This window comes from Lepidochelys kempii, chromosome 5 (genome assembly GCF_965140265.1).
Source record: "Lepidochelys kempii isolate rLepKem1 chromosome 5, rLepKem1.hap2, whole genome shotgun sequence".
Taxonomy (NCBI): domain Eukaryota; kingdom Metazoa; phylum Chordata; order Testudines; family Cheloniidae; genus Lepidochelys; species Lepidochelys kempii.
The window spans coordinates 94,566,508-94,581,303 of NC_133260.1; positions in this window are offsets into that span (position 1 = coordinate 94,566,508).

A 14,796-nucleotide genomic window follows, 5' to 3' on the forward strand; every position below is an offset into this window, starting at 1 on the left:
GTCCAGCGCAAGAACCTAACACTGTTCAGCCCAGGGGGTGGAGACTGAAGTAGGCACTAGCTTCACTCAACACAACATTGCAGCAGAGAGGATAATAGGAGGGTGGCAGGAACTGCATAGATAGATACCATGTGTGCAGTGACAGGTTTCAGAGTAGCAGCCGTGTTAGTCTGTATTTGCAAAAAGAAAAGGAGGACTTGTGGCACCTTAGAGACTAACAAATTTATTTGAGCATAAGCTTTCGTGAGCTACAGCTCACTTCATCGGATGCATCATGTGTGCAGTGTTGTCCTCCTAGCCGTGTGAGTCCCAGGATATTACAGAGACCAGGTAGGTGACATAATATCTTTTATTGGATCAACTTCTGTTAGTAAGAGAGAGGAACTTTTGAGCTACACAGAGCTCTTTTTCAGCTCCCAGCACCAGAAGTTGGTCCAATAAAAGATACTACCTCACCCTTCTTGTCTCTCTAGATAAGTACTCGCCATACACACACTGTACAGCTCATGGGGGGCCCTATTCGTCATCAGTCGTACACTCCACAGCTTCATAGTTATAGATTTACGCTCTCATTACAAGGAAATCAATCACTTTTCTTCAGCTGTTGGAAGGATCTTGCTACCAAAAATGTACTAAGCTGTAAAATAAACTGTTGCAACATCTTTTATCCTGGGAAAAATAAATACACATGTGTTCTGACCATGTGTTACTTCTATGAGGCCTCATTTGCGTCTATGTTTTATTTTCAAAATTAAAGTTTATTTGGTGTTGCTTTTACAGATGCAGACATTGTTCTGGCTCAGTACTGTAGAATGCCTGTTGCATTTGACCGGAAGAGTGATGTGATGATACAGAGAGACCCATGGATGTAGACGACTAACATATGATGGAAGATTCCAGATGTTCATAATAGGGTGCCAGGAGTCCACTGGGAAGCTGATTCTTTCCATTAGCAACCATAACCGTATGCATTTGAGTTTGATTTTTTTTTTTACAAGTATTCTAAAGAAACAAGCCAAAACACTACATCTTAGGAAAGTTCTATTACAGCATTTTGCACCATAACAATGGCATACATTTGTATTTTTATATGGGTTGGTTTAGCTCATTCTTTCTTTAGTATTGAAGTAATGTGTCAATTGTTCAAAGTTCTCTTTGAGAAGCCTCATTTTACACTCTTGTCCTATACTTTTATTGCTGTAAATTATTTACATCAGGAATGCTCTGCCACTGAAACAGGTTATAAAACTTATTTATGTCAAAGAAGGCAATCCTGCATCATTTAAAGTTTCCTACACTTACTTTTCTTCTGTACCTAATTATATGGTGTCCCATAATTGGGCTTTAGTAGGCTGAGACATATATGTTAGTCTCGTATATGTGCAACATTATTAAGGATTTCTTTCTGCAAGACTTCCTGATGTGAGTAATCCTTATTCATAAAAATAGTTCCATTGAAAGGAAGTTATTTTGGGCTACTCACATGAGTAAGGGGTACAGGTTCAGATTGTTAAACTGCCTACTTTAAGGACCCATTAACAATTTGTCAGGAATTTTTACATTGTCGTCAAATGGGAGCAGGATTACAACTTACTGAAGGCCGGATTTGTAAAGGTATTTAAGTGTCCAAAGATGCCGATAAGCACCTAATGGTCCCTAGGTGCTTTTAAAAATCCTAATAGGTGCCTATATACCCTCAGAAATCTGGCCCTGAGTGCCTCCTGCTAGTTGCTCAGCACCTTCAGTTCCCATTTAAATTAGGAGGCAGTCCTCATGTAGCAGGATCAAATACTCTAAAACAAGGATACATGGATGTCAATCCCACAAAAACTTACACAAGTGCTTACCTTTAATCACATGAGACATTACATATGCACATAAGTATTGCTAAGTATTGCTAATAAGTGTCTTATTGCTAAGACAGATAAATCACAGAGAGATTTATGGGCCTGACTGAGCAAAATTCTGAACCTGGTAGGTGATGAGTGTCCTCATCCTCCAATTTCTAGGATTAGACACTAAATCTGGAGAGGGGCTACGACAAATGTTATAAAGTGAACACCAAATAGAAGACATTAAAATCTGAAAAGAACACCAGTTTTGCTTTGTTTTTTAAAAAATCCTCCATTTTGTTTGATGTCAGGTGTAGTGCTGTGATTTGGAACATTAAACTCCTTAGAAGGGCAGATGCACAGGTCCCTGTGATGGAAACAGGCCACTCTATCTTTTTGTCATAGTCGTTCACCAAAAATGATAATGATGATTGGCCAGCTTCTGCTCACATAACCTATTCACCATTTGTTTTCATTGGGGTTGTATGAATGGAAATAGGGCAGAAATTTAGTTTGTTGTGTTTAAATTGTACTAGGCCCTGATTCTACAAAAGCTCATGTGCATGCTTAATTTAATGGGACCACTGACAATGTATAAAGTAAAGCATGTGCATAAGTTTTTGCAGGATCAGGGCCTAATTTTTCAACACATTGACAAAAATCTATGAAACCCGAAGCTGATACTGCATCATAACTTGCCATTTTAAAATGATGTAAATTATGATCAGAATGGCAGCGTCACTTTGATTTTACAGCTTTTGTCAATTCTGACAACCCGGATGGGTCTTTAAATATAGATTTTTTTAAAATTTATAATTCCTTGTTTTTTTCTTCTTTTATGAAAAATCTTTTATGGTACGTGGTATAACTTGTATTATTTTCCAGAGAGTAGAGAAGGTAGTTTTTAAATGTATTATATATATTGCTAGAGAAAGATTTTTCAAAAGATTGCAAAAACTATTTAGGTAGTTTTATATGTACCAGGAGTTTTGATTGCCAGTGCAAAATCCTTATGAATTGCCATGCATGAATCAGCATTTCTTGTTTAATAATTTGTTGTTGCATTGTTTTGTTTAAAATTCCAAAAGTAGTTGGATCATATTATGAACTGATCGTTTGATTTCAGTCACTGGAGAGTCCTATGAGTTCTGAACTAGTCAACCTTTATTTACACTTACGTTTTAAAATGAACAAAACAATTTGTATATTTTTTAAATCGTAGCTAAAATGAAAAATCACTTTCAGGCTAGGATTTTGTAGCCTAGTTTTAGCCTTTGTTGAACTTTTCTAGCTGAGTTATAAATTTAACAATATGTGTTTATCAGTGCCAAAGGACCCTTAAGTATGGGCCCAATCCTGAAGCTATTTTATAAGTAAACCCATGGACTTCACGTGAGTAATGGCTGCAGCTCAGATCTTGTGGCATCATGTTCCATACTGCTTTAATACCATTTATTTTGGGATCAAGTTACCAGATTAACATGGCTTCTTGGCTATGTAGCTCAGAAACACACATACACACACACACACTTGCTAAATTGTTTGATAAATCAATTAGTGCCAAAGACCTTGTGGTAAATCTTGTATTAGTCTACACATTTAAATACACAATGTAACAATGTTATAAAAAATAAATTCAATGAGGTTTGCAATTGAATTGGCACCAGGTCCACAGTGTTAAAAACTTTAAATTATGGTAAGTGAGGGGTTTTCTTCCTAATAGAATTTAGCAGCATGACACCCCAGTTCTTGTTTTTTTTTACAGGTACTATGAAATGACCCTGTGTCAACAAGGTTTTAAAAGCTTCATGCCTATAGCATGAAATTAATTGTCAGTGGTTGTGAAGATACGAATTTACAGTACTTGATATTGTTGTGAATAATGTGATGATTCATGTGTTAACGATTTATAGGATTACTAGTCCAGAAAACACAAATCTTTGCAAGGGAGTCTAAATGTTATAAAACTCATTCTAAATAAGTTTTCAAACTCTCCTTTAGTTTTAACCGTGCTACATTCCTATTTTTGTTCGAGCCTCCCATATGTGTAAACATTTTAGATCAATTGTCTTATTCTGTTGAATTCTCCAGATGCACTGACACTTCATTCTGTATGATGTAAAGCTTCAGTCTTTGCAAACAATACACTTCTGCATTTAAAGTATATCTACAAGTCATTTGCTTGCATGGTCTTGACATTTCCCTACTTAAGTAGGAAAACTCCCATTGAAGTCATTGGGAATTTTGCTCGCAGAGGGAATCCTGTATAGGGCCAATTTTGCATTAGTATAACCAGACAGATTTTGCAAAAACATACTTTGTTGAATACCTTTGACAAATATTTGAAATTATTAAAGTGATTTTTTCCCCACAAACATGATGTCTTCTTTACTTCAGATGTATGCACTACAGTGAGGCTGCAGCTACTGTATATTTTTGGAGGGCAAAGCTCTCTTAGGATGAAATTTACTCCTCTGCAGAGGGCAAGCACAAGGCCTGTGCATCACTTAAATCCCACTTGAGGCTTCAAAACAGGGCTTAAGATATGAAAGATGCATAGGCCTTGCCATGGCCTTCCATGGGCCAGGGGATGAAGAGGGGAATCTCACCGTTAGGTCGCTCCTACAGTATTACAAAAAGAAAAGGAGTACTAGTGGCACCTTAGAGGCTAACCAATTTATTTGAGCATAAGCTTTCGTGAGCTACAGCTCACTTCATTGGATGCATTCAGTGGATGAATGTGAATGAATGAAATGAGTTTATGCTTAAATAAATTGGTTAATACAGACTAACACAGCTGCTACTCTGAAACCTACAGTATTACAATTGTACTGGGGACCCAGTTATCATGCTGTTGCTCGCTGACTTGGTTATAAAATGGTTTCAATCTGTAGTGTAAATAGGACTTTGACCCCATTACATGACCAGGCAAAGCAGGACATGACCAAAGGCTTTAGCCTAGTTAAACTATTGTTAGGATCAATCTACACTACGTATTGCAACCATGATGTAAGCATATTAAGGAACAATTCAACCTCAGTAGCTTATGTCTATCAATTCAGTTGAAGTGCTGGAGACAAATTTATTTTCATTGTCTAAGAAACTGATCACACAGGAATATGACTGTTTTACAAGAACTAGATTTAGGGCATAGTTAAGGCTCTGAAAGCCAGAGTCACACTGAGATGGAATAAATGCCCCATTCACATGGTCCTGCTTCCCACGAATTCTGCCTGAGTGTAAGAGGGGGAAGGACAATGCATCTAAGAGAAATGATGTAGAAAATATGTAACTTGGACTCTTACCCAGCGCTGGCATCCTGGTACTTGCCACAGCTTTGTTTCTTACCCAATCTCTAGGTGTTCAATAACATTGACAATGCTAGTGAGTGCTTGCAGTAGCATCACAGGATAAAGGAAAAGAGCTGTCTGTGCCCTCTTGCTATATAAGGCCCAATCCAACTCCCCCTGAAGTCAATGAATGCCTTTCCAGGCCCCACTGCACCCATAAGAAAACAATCATTATTTAGCCCTTGATATTGATCAGTTACTGTCTCAACCTAACAGATGTAACTAGGAATATAATACTTTGCGAATGAAATTTTGATTTAATCACATGCTTACACAGATTCTGTGGACAGTTCCCACCATTTTCCTAAATGTTTTGGGGACATAAAAAAAAAAAAAAGTCAGTGAAGGAGAGGTTCAGATAATCTATGGTGTGATTGGCTGTAAGCATTTCATAACCCATATTGAGATAAAAGAAAATATTGATTAAACAGATTTTTGTTAAATATGATTTAGATAATTCATACCATCAAAATTATTTAAATTAAAACCATTTCTGTTGTCATATGAGAGGTCACTGAAGTTTATAAATTCAAGATACTTTAAGTGTGCAGAAGGAAAGCTACACCAAAGGTAAGAGGTGTAAATTAAAAAAATATATATAAATATAATACTTCCTCAGTTTAATATTGGCTCTTTACATTGGCACCAGTGGATAAAATGAGGAAAAACAACAAGTATTATCTAGGACAACAAATTAAAAAACATGGAAATCGTTTTGGGAGCATGAATAAAAGTTTGAACTTCTCTTTCACACGGTGCATGCTGAAAATGTCCTGGTTTCTCTTAAAAGGTAAAGGCATCTATTTTCTTTAATCTTCAATTACATATTAAAGTTGACCTGCATGCTATAATTGTACTGCAGAGTCAGCAAATCTAGTAGTTAGAGGAATAAGAAGTTCAGATACTGTATATAGTTGCAATGTGGAATAGTTTTATTTTACTTATTCTTGCTTTACGAATGAGAATCATGAACAAGAAAATATACATGCCTCTTTTTTATGGAGAGAAATATATTCTTTAAAAGAGTTTATATACAAAGCAGAGACTCATTGTTGAATACATATTTACTCTAGTAAGCAGGGGGGGATTCTAATTCTTTGACGTTGTTTTTGTCTGATGAACAACCAAACATCTTATTCTGTAAACACACTTTTAATTCCCCAACAATAGGAAGAATAATCACTATCTAGTTATTATTTATCAATACATTAAAACAGGAGGAAAGCTTTCTAGATAAATATCTCAGCTATCTTATTAACTTTCTGCTGTCTTTATAGCTTCCGGACAGATTTTAGTTATTAGTATATTTTAACACTAAATAGCCCCCCGAAGTCTTAGAACAGTAACCATTATTTGGGGACTACCAAATTTCATTAAAATATGTCTTACGCTACAGCTTGCTGTACATCTGAAGGTGGTAAAATAGGTCCACGTACAGCAGTTAGTGACTCTGCCTACATAGAAATATCTGTGGTAGGTGACAATCAGACCTTCAGAAAATGTTAAACTTGAAGCAGTTGTATACACATATTCCACTGAGGTGTAACAAATAGTGCTAGATCCCCAGCTATGCCAAAGCAGTGCCTGGCATATGTGGGGAGATTGTGGGGGCACTGGTGGCTTTATGCCCCTTTCTGTCCTCCCTGTTCCCATGATTCTGGAGGCTGATGAAGATTGAACCAGTCCTTGGCACAAGTTAGAATGTTGTGCTCCAAAACTGCCCTTTCTTTTTCTGACACATTCTCTTACTCTCACTCCAGAATAGCCCTTGTGCAAAAGAGGGGGCCAGAAGTTAGAGCGCTATAAAATGTAAGTGTAGCCAAGCCCTTAGACTATGCCAGCAGTATGCTATCTGTAGATTCTGTGAATTCTCAGGTACTGCCTAAAGGACATTTTTAGTTCCCTTTGCACCAGAGCTGAGCAAAGGGGACTCATGAAAGGCTGAGGATTGGGCCCAAATTCTAGATATGATTTACAGAGAGGGATAAATCCTGATCCCACAGAAATCAATGGTAAGCTGTACTATTGACTTCTGTGGGGTTGGAGTATGGAAATTTACAAACAACTAAATTTAAAGAGAGGGAAGAAGAGGAATACATTGTTATCTGAAAAGATCCTTGACACTTAGGTTGCATAGTGTGCAATGATCCCTAGTCTACATACTTTTATCAACAGCTCTCTCTGACACACACCCTTCTCCAAGGTAAATAATGTAGTGTTGCTACTGATAACTAATCCTTTTGGTGACATAACTGCATAAGTATCTGAAAGGTTTATTTAAGAAAAAAGAAATCAAAGTTTACATGAAGCCAAGATGATTTTGCTCTCAATTTACTCCCAATGTAAATCTGAAGTAACTCCACTGACTTTAGTAGTGTTACTTTGGAATTATACTAGTGTAAATAAAGAGCAGAATGTGGCCCAAACTGTCTGGGTAGTTGGGAAATAAACCTGAGAAAATCTAAGTGTTTGTTTTCAAAACCCTTGTCAAAGGGATTGGATTGGATGTGAGAGGGCTGAAAACAAAACAAGGAGTAGTTTACTAAACAAACCTTCCTTCTGCTGGTAACAACTGAAAGAGTGCCTGCCCTATCAGAGTCCCTATCAGGAAGGGGAGTGCTAGAGGAAAACATAAGATCATCAATGAAATAGAATCCTTTAACAACAGTCACTTCCTGCAGTCAAAACCAGGCTAGCATTTGGCTTCTTCCACTGAAAATTACTGGTCTGGAGCCAAACAAGGAAAAAGTAATTGATAATCTAGTTTTTCAGGACCCACCCATCCATCAAATGTGTCACTCCTCCATAATACTTTATTTCCCTTTTGAACAAAGATCTTTAATATTCATTGTGTGCACTTAAAAACAAAGTGTCCTTGTGCTGGTTTATAATGATTCTCTTTTAGTTTGGGTTTGTTTTGTTATTTAATTACATTCCCTTCTATCTTGCATTTTTGTCCAGATAGATGCTGGAAATTTCTGCTGTTCTTAAACAAAGAATCTTTGTGCTGTATCAGCTTGCATTTTCCTTGGATTGTGTTGTGCTGGTGTCTTTTCACTGACTTCAGCACTGGAGTATTGTAGCCATAGCTTCACTAAGTAGACTGTAACAAACAGATTCATTGGCCCTTTCTCTATTCTGCATCTTATTAACTGATCTGTGGGAAAAGCTCTTTAGGTTGGTAAGGCATATGAGCTATTACAAACAATAAATTAACCTTAACTAGAGAAAGCTTTAAGACTCCTAATACAGTAAACCAGTTGAGAAAGCAGTTTCTAAAAAGCTCTTTACCTACCAAGACATCTACATTTCAGATGGCATTTTGTTAAAGTTCATCATACTGATCTTTGACATCAGCCTTACATTTATGTCTTTACTGACTAAAGATTTGAGGAATATTCTATATTTCCTTGATACCAAATAGCAAAGTGGAAGCTAACATACAGAAAACCATTCAATAAACCTGTCAAGTTATAAGATTGTTATTTAATTTGTGATACTTTTCCTTTGCTCAATTAGATTTTTAAAAAAAGCAAAGCGAGATCTATATTAATCTGAATTAGAGGACCTTGTTCACAATTTTTTGACCAATTTTACAGGGGCTGCTAATGATAACCCTCAAATTACAGACTACTCTTGTTAGGAAAGCAAATTCTGTGCAGCTAATTAATCCACAAAGAAGTGGTTGGGACTTTAATATCTTTATACTGTATTTTATAGTATTAAATATTAGGTCTTACTACTGTGTGCAGAGAAAATCCTACATACCACTAGTGACCCAGAATGAACACTACATCCTGAACTGAAAGTAATGTGGGTGCACAAATGCTGCTCTTGCAATGGGAGGGTTCTGGGAGAGCTATGGGGCTTCTGTGTGGCCTAGAGACATCCAGGGTCCCGCTGCATGTGGTGTTTCACCACTCACTAATTCAAGAACTGGAAAGAGTAAGGCTGTGTGTGTGGTATTCTAACCCATTGTTTTACATGTGTGGTGATTCTGTAGTTATACTTATTTAATTTGATAGGTTTCATTCAAATTTAGTTAGTTTTCAGAGTAGCAGCCGTGTTAGCCTGTATTCGCAAAAAGAAAAGGAGTACTTGTGGCACCTTAGCGACTTCATCCGATGCACTTCATCCGATGAAGTGAGCTGTAGCTCACAAAAGCTTATGCTCAAATAAATTGGTTAGTCTCTAAGGAGCCACAGGTACTTCTTTTCAAATTTAGTTAGTTAATCAGGTGAAAATTACAGTAACAGCCCCAGCCCCTCTCCAAGAAAGATTCTTAGCCTTTTAAAATCCTCCGCTAAATGCATCCGATGAAGTGAGCTGTAGCTCACGAAAGCTTATGCTCATATAAATTGGTTAGTCTCTAAGGTGCCACAAGTCCTCCTTTTCTTTTTGCGAATACAGACTAACATGGCTGCTACTCTGAAACCACTCTAGGACTGCTTCAGAGAAGATGTTAAACTTGCAGCCTCAGGTAACCATAGGATTGATCCATGTAAGCATTTGGTGTAAACATTTAATCAGAAACTGAGTGTTGTTTAAGATTTAAAGCAGGTAGATAATGGAAATTCAAACTATATTGACAACTCTGCTACTGACTCACTGTCTGACCTTGGGCAATTCACTTAATATTATTCAATTTCCCCATAGGTAAGTGTAAGAAGACTCCCCTAACTATTGGTAAGCTATTACCAACAGGAGAGTGGGTTGGTGTGTGTGTTGGGGGTGGAGTGGGGAGAAAACCTGGATTTGTGCTGGAAATGGCCCAATTTGATTATCATATGCATTGTAAGGAGATTGATCACTTTAGATAAGCTATTACCAGCAGGAGAGTGGGGTGGGGGGAGAGAAAACCTTTTGTAGTGGTAAATACCCATTTTTTCATGCTTTGTGTGTATAAAAAGATCTTCTGTACTTTCCGCAGTATGCATCCGATGAAGTGAGCTGTAGCTCACAAACGTTTATGCTCAAATAAATTGGTTAGTCTCTAAGGTGCCAAAAGTACTCTTTTTCTTTTTGCAAATACAGACTAATGCGGCTGTTACTCTGAAACCTCCCCTAACTTTGTGAATTAATATTTGAAACTATTAATCATAATTATTTAATAATTATTTATTACATCTTATAAAGGAGATTAGCACATAAAAATCCAGAAATTGCTGCAAATAACTTAGATTAGTCAGCCTGATAGCTTTTACAAAATTGCTTGAGATTCCCCTTAAGCTGAAATCCTCATACAGCTACCACTCTAAGACCAGGTTTGGCAGTCTCTGTGAAGCTAGAAGGTCCCAACCTAAGAATTGTATAATAATTGTAAAAAGTAGGCCTTGATTCAGCAAAGTAATTACTCATGCGTAGTCCCATTGACTTCAACAGACCTGCTCACAAATCTGTGTTTAAATGCTTTACTGGCCTGCAAAGCCTGTCTTTTAAAACCTTGATTTTGGTATTTATGTCTTAATCCCGTTTACATCATCAGCTGATTTAGGAATTTTTGCTCCCACTGAAGTCATTGACATTAATTTCACAGATTTCAATGGAAGTGGGATTTGGACTATTACATATCTGAATATTTACATATTATTTTATTTTGTTATCTAAACATTCCAAATACTTACATGTACCATACAGATTATTAGAGATCATATTTAACATTTGACTTTTCCAAAGATAGAGGGCCAAATCCTAAATTGGTGTAAATTGTCATGGTTCAATTGACTTCAGTGCAGCAATGCTGATTTACACCATCTGGTCCATAATCTATAATCACTTTTAATGTAATAGTCAGCAATTGTAATGTTCATATTAGGGCTGTCAAGTGACTAAAAAAATTAATCACGATTAATCGCACTGTTAAAAATTAATAGAATACAGAGTTTTAAATATTTTTGGATGTTTTCTACATTTTCAAATATATTGATTTCAATTAAAACACAGAATACAAAGTGCACAGTGCTCACTTTATATTTATTTTTAATTACAAGTATTTACACTGTAAAAAAACAAAAGAAATAGTATTTTTCAATTCACCTAATACAAGTACTGTAGTGCAATCACTTTTTCATGAAAGTTGAACTTACAAATGTAGAATTATGTACAAAAAACTGCATTCAAAAATAAAACAATGTAAAATTTTAGAGGCTGCAAATCCTCTCAGTCCTACTTCTTGTTCAGCCAATCACTCAGATGAACAAGTTTGTTTACATTTGCAGGGAGATAATGCTGCCTGCTTTTTGTTTACAATGTCACCTGAAAGTGAGAACACGCATTCACATGGCACTGTTTTAGCCGGCATTACAAGATATTTATGTTCCAGATGCACTAAAGATTCATATGTTCCTTCATGCTTCAAACACCATTCCAGGGGACATGGGTCCATGCTGATGATGGCTTCTGCTCGATAACAATCCAAAGAAGTACGGACCCATGCATGTTCATTTTCATTATCTGAGTCAGATGGTGGTTTGGATTCTGTAGTTTCCGCATCAGAGTGTTGCTTTTTAAAGACTTCTGTTTAGCATATCTGGTACATAAATAACTTGTAATGCCATCTACAAAAGAGCCAAGGAAATGCCTGTTCTCACTTACTAGTGACATTATAAATAAAAAGAGGGCAGCATTATCTCCTGTAAATGTAAAGAAACTTGTTACTCTCTTAGTGATTGGCTGAAAAAGAAGTAGGACTGAGTGGACTGGTAGGGTCTGAAGTTTTACATTATTTTGTTTTTGAGTTCAGTTATGTAACAAAAACTATCTGCATTTGTAAGTTGCATTTGTTTATCATTTTTACAGTGCAAATATTTATAATCAAAAATATACACTTTGATTTCAATTACAACACATAATACAATATGTATGAAAATGTAGAAAAACATCCAAAATATTTTATAAATTTCAATTGGTATTCTATTGTTTAGCAGTGTGTTTAAGACTGCAATTAATAGCGATTAATTCTTGTAATAGCGATTAAATTTTTTGAGTTAATCATGTGAGTTAACTGCAATTAATCAACAGCCCTAGTTCATACATATTATATAAGAAGTGTACACAGAAATATACAAGATCACCACATCTCCCAGTTGCAGACAGGATTCAGATTAACCACGTCAAATGAATTGCAAGACTACTACTTTAGGTAAAAGGCACTATTATCTTGCAGTGTCAGGCTCAATCTGTACTTTAGGATTGAAAAAAGGGCTATGTTATTAAAACAGGATTTCCATACAGGTAATCAAAAAATCTTTGAACACTCATAAAATTCCTAAGGTATAGTTAAGAACAGGTTAGGATAATGTGTAGCAATGACGCCGTATTTTAAGTACCTAAAATTATGTGATATACACTCATCTAATGTTTTATCCTGCACCATTCCACACAGAGTACACAGATAGTGGTCTGAAATTGACTATGAAAGTTTGACATTCTAAATAATGTGATATATTTTTGATATGGTTGGCTTTACTTGTGTCTTGTGGAATGGGAAAAGAAAGGCAGAGCAATGAACATCTGTTATACAGAAGTATATGTATCTGAAAGATGCCACACCTTTAAATAACCACATTAAAATATTGATAGCTCAGTTTGCTGTAGGCAATTTTTACATCTTTTGGATTAGCTCTGAGGAATGTTGTATTTACACTTTACATGACAATTTAGTTTGTTAGAAAATATGTTCACTATGGCAGCAAGGAATAAGAATTTGTTTTAGCCTTTTGGGAAACTAGTTTTTATTACTATTATCCTTAAACACAGAACTTCACTTAAAAACAGAATAATTTTTTTTTCCAATAGCAAGTTCATTTGAATGTTTTGATTTATCAAAACATTTTATGTTTACTTAAAAAACACATTTTCTGCTCCCTGGAGAAGTCCATAATGTGCTCTGTGAAAATTGAGCATCAGAAAAAAAGTGTAGTCAAATGACAGAGTAAAATTCAGAAGAAACTGCTCAAGCTTTCCTTTTGAAGAGATGCATGTTGCTGAACTTTAGCGAGTGTATGTATCTATACATGTATGTTATAAGAGGGGATCTGAATAGGATATACAATAATTCACATATATAGAATCTTTCATGCAAAGATCAAAGTCTTATCTTAAAATAGTAATATCTTAGAGATCTTAAATTAAAGATCACACTGAATAACTGACTCCTTGATCAGATCAACTGATTTCAATGAAACTCTCTGAGGAGTAACGAACTACTAAACTTGAACAAAGGTGTCACAATCTGTCTTTTAATTATTTATTCTCATAATACCCTAATAAGTTAGGTCTGCTAAATAATCTGTTCCACCTTGTACTTAGCTGTGACACTCTGATTATGTTTCCCAGACCGGAAGAGGAGCTCTGTTAAGCTTGAAAGCTTGTGTCTCTAACTAACAGAAGTTAGTCCAATAAACGATACATCACCCACCTTGTATCTCATACACACAGACACTCTGAGTCAGGAATCAGGGCCTGAGTCAGAGGCAGTCTCTGGGAAACCTAACGAGTTCAGCTGACCTGTAGCAGACTGCCTGACTTGCTACACTGCCTAATTGGTGGGAAGAATCGCAGGCCAGCTCTCAAGTCCACCAGAAGCAGAAGTTTGGTGGCTGGTTAAAGCATTTGCCCATGGTTGTGATAGCTCCTGCTGGTTCTCAGCTTTGTCCCTGCCTCGCCTCACGTCAAGTAATCCCAGCTCTGACTCTTGGCTCCGATTCCTGGCTGACTGACTCTGGCTTCAACCACTAGGCCTGACTGCCTGCATCCCAGTCTCTGACACACATATGAATGACTTAACCCATCACTGGGGAAGCAGTTGTTTACTAATGCACAGTAAATCCACCCAAACAGATTTGGGCAGGAAGTGAAGAATAATTGAAATTGTACAGGGAATTTAGAGAGGCACAATGCAATTATTATTACTGAAATATGGCCAGGAAACTGGCCTCCTCTTATTAAAAATGTCTGATGGATTTTATTCCTTGTCTACATAGGCAGTACTATTGTTTTAGAATGCTTTAAAGATAGCTTTCGCTCTCAGATTAAACAGGCTGCCTGCTAGTGTGGGCCAAACATAAATGTTTTAAAAACAGGCATGCCTAGTCTGCAGTGGTCTTTCATCTTGTATTTAAACTGGGATACTCGTTTAAACACAGCTCCACTGAAAGATTTTCAGTGCCACTGTAGACAGGCTTAAAGGAAGACACATGGTCAGGACTGCAGTTTTGTCTTCCTTCTGAAGGTGGATGGGCTATACACACCATGGAAGATATCTTTACTGCACCAAACATTGATCAAGCCAGTTGAACTCCTCCCAGTGTAAAGTCCTCCATGTGGGAGGCTGCAATGGGAAAGGTGGCCCATTGCAACCATTTTCTCTTTGAGGGACTTGTAGGCAGGCAGCGCAGCCCAACATGTGGACGGTGCTGAACAGAATAGGGGCATGGCCAGAAAATGCACATTCTCAGGGCAGCTTCTCCTATTGGGGTTCATATGAAAAAATTTAAAAAATCCACCATCTTGGATGCAGCGATATTCCAATAACACCTACATACACCAACAGAACTGAATCTAGCTCACAATGGTGTTCAGTTAAACTCCACTGACAACCGCTTCTTCAGACT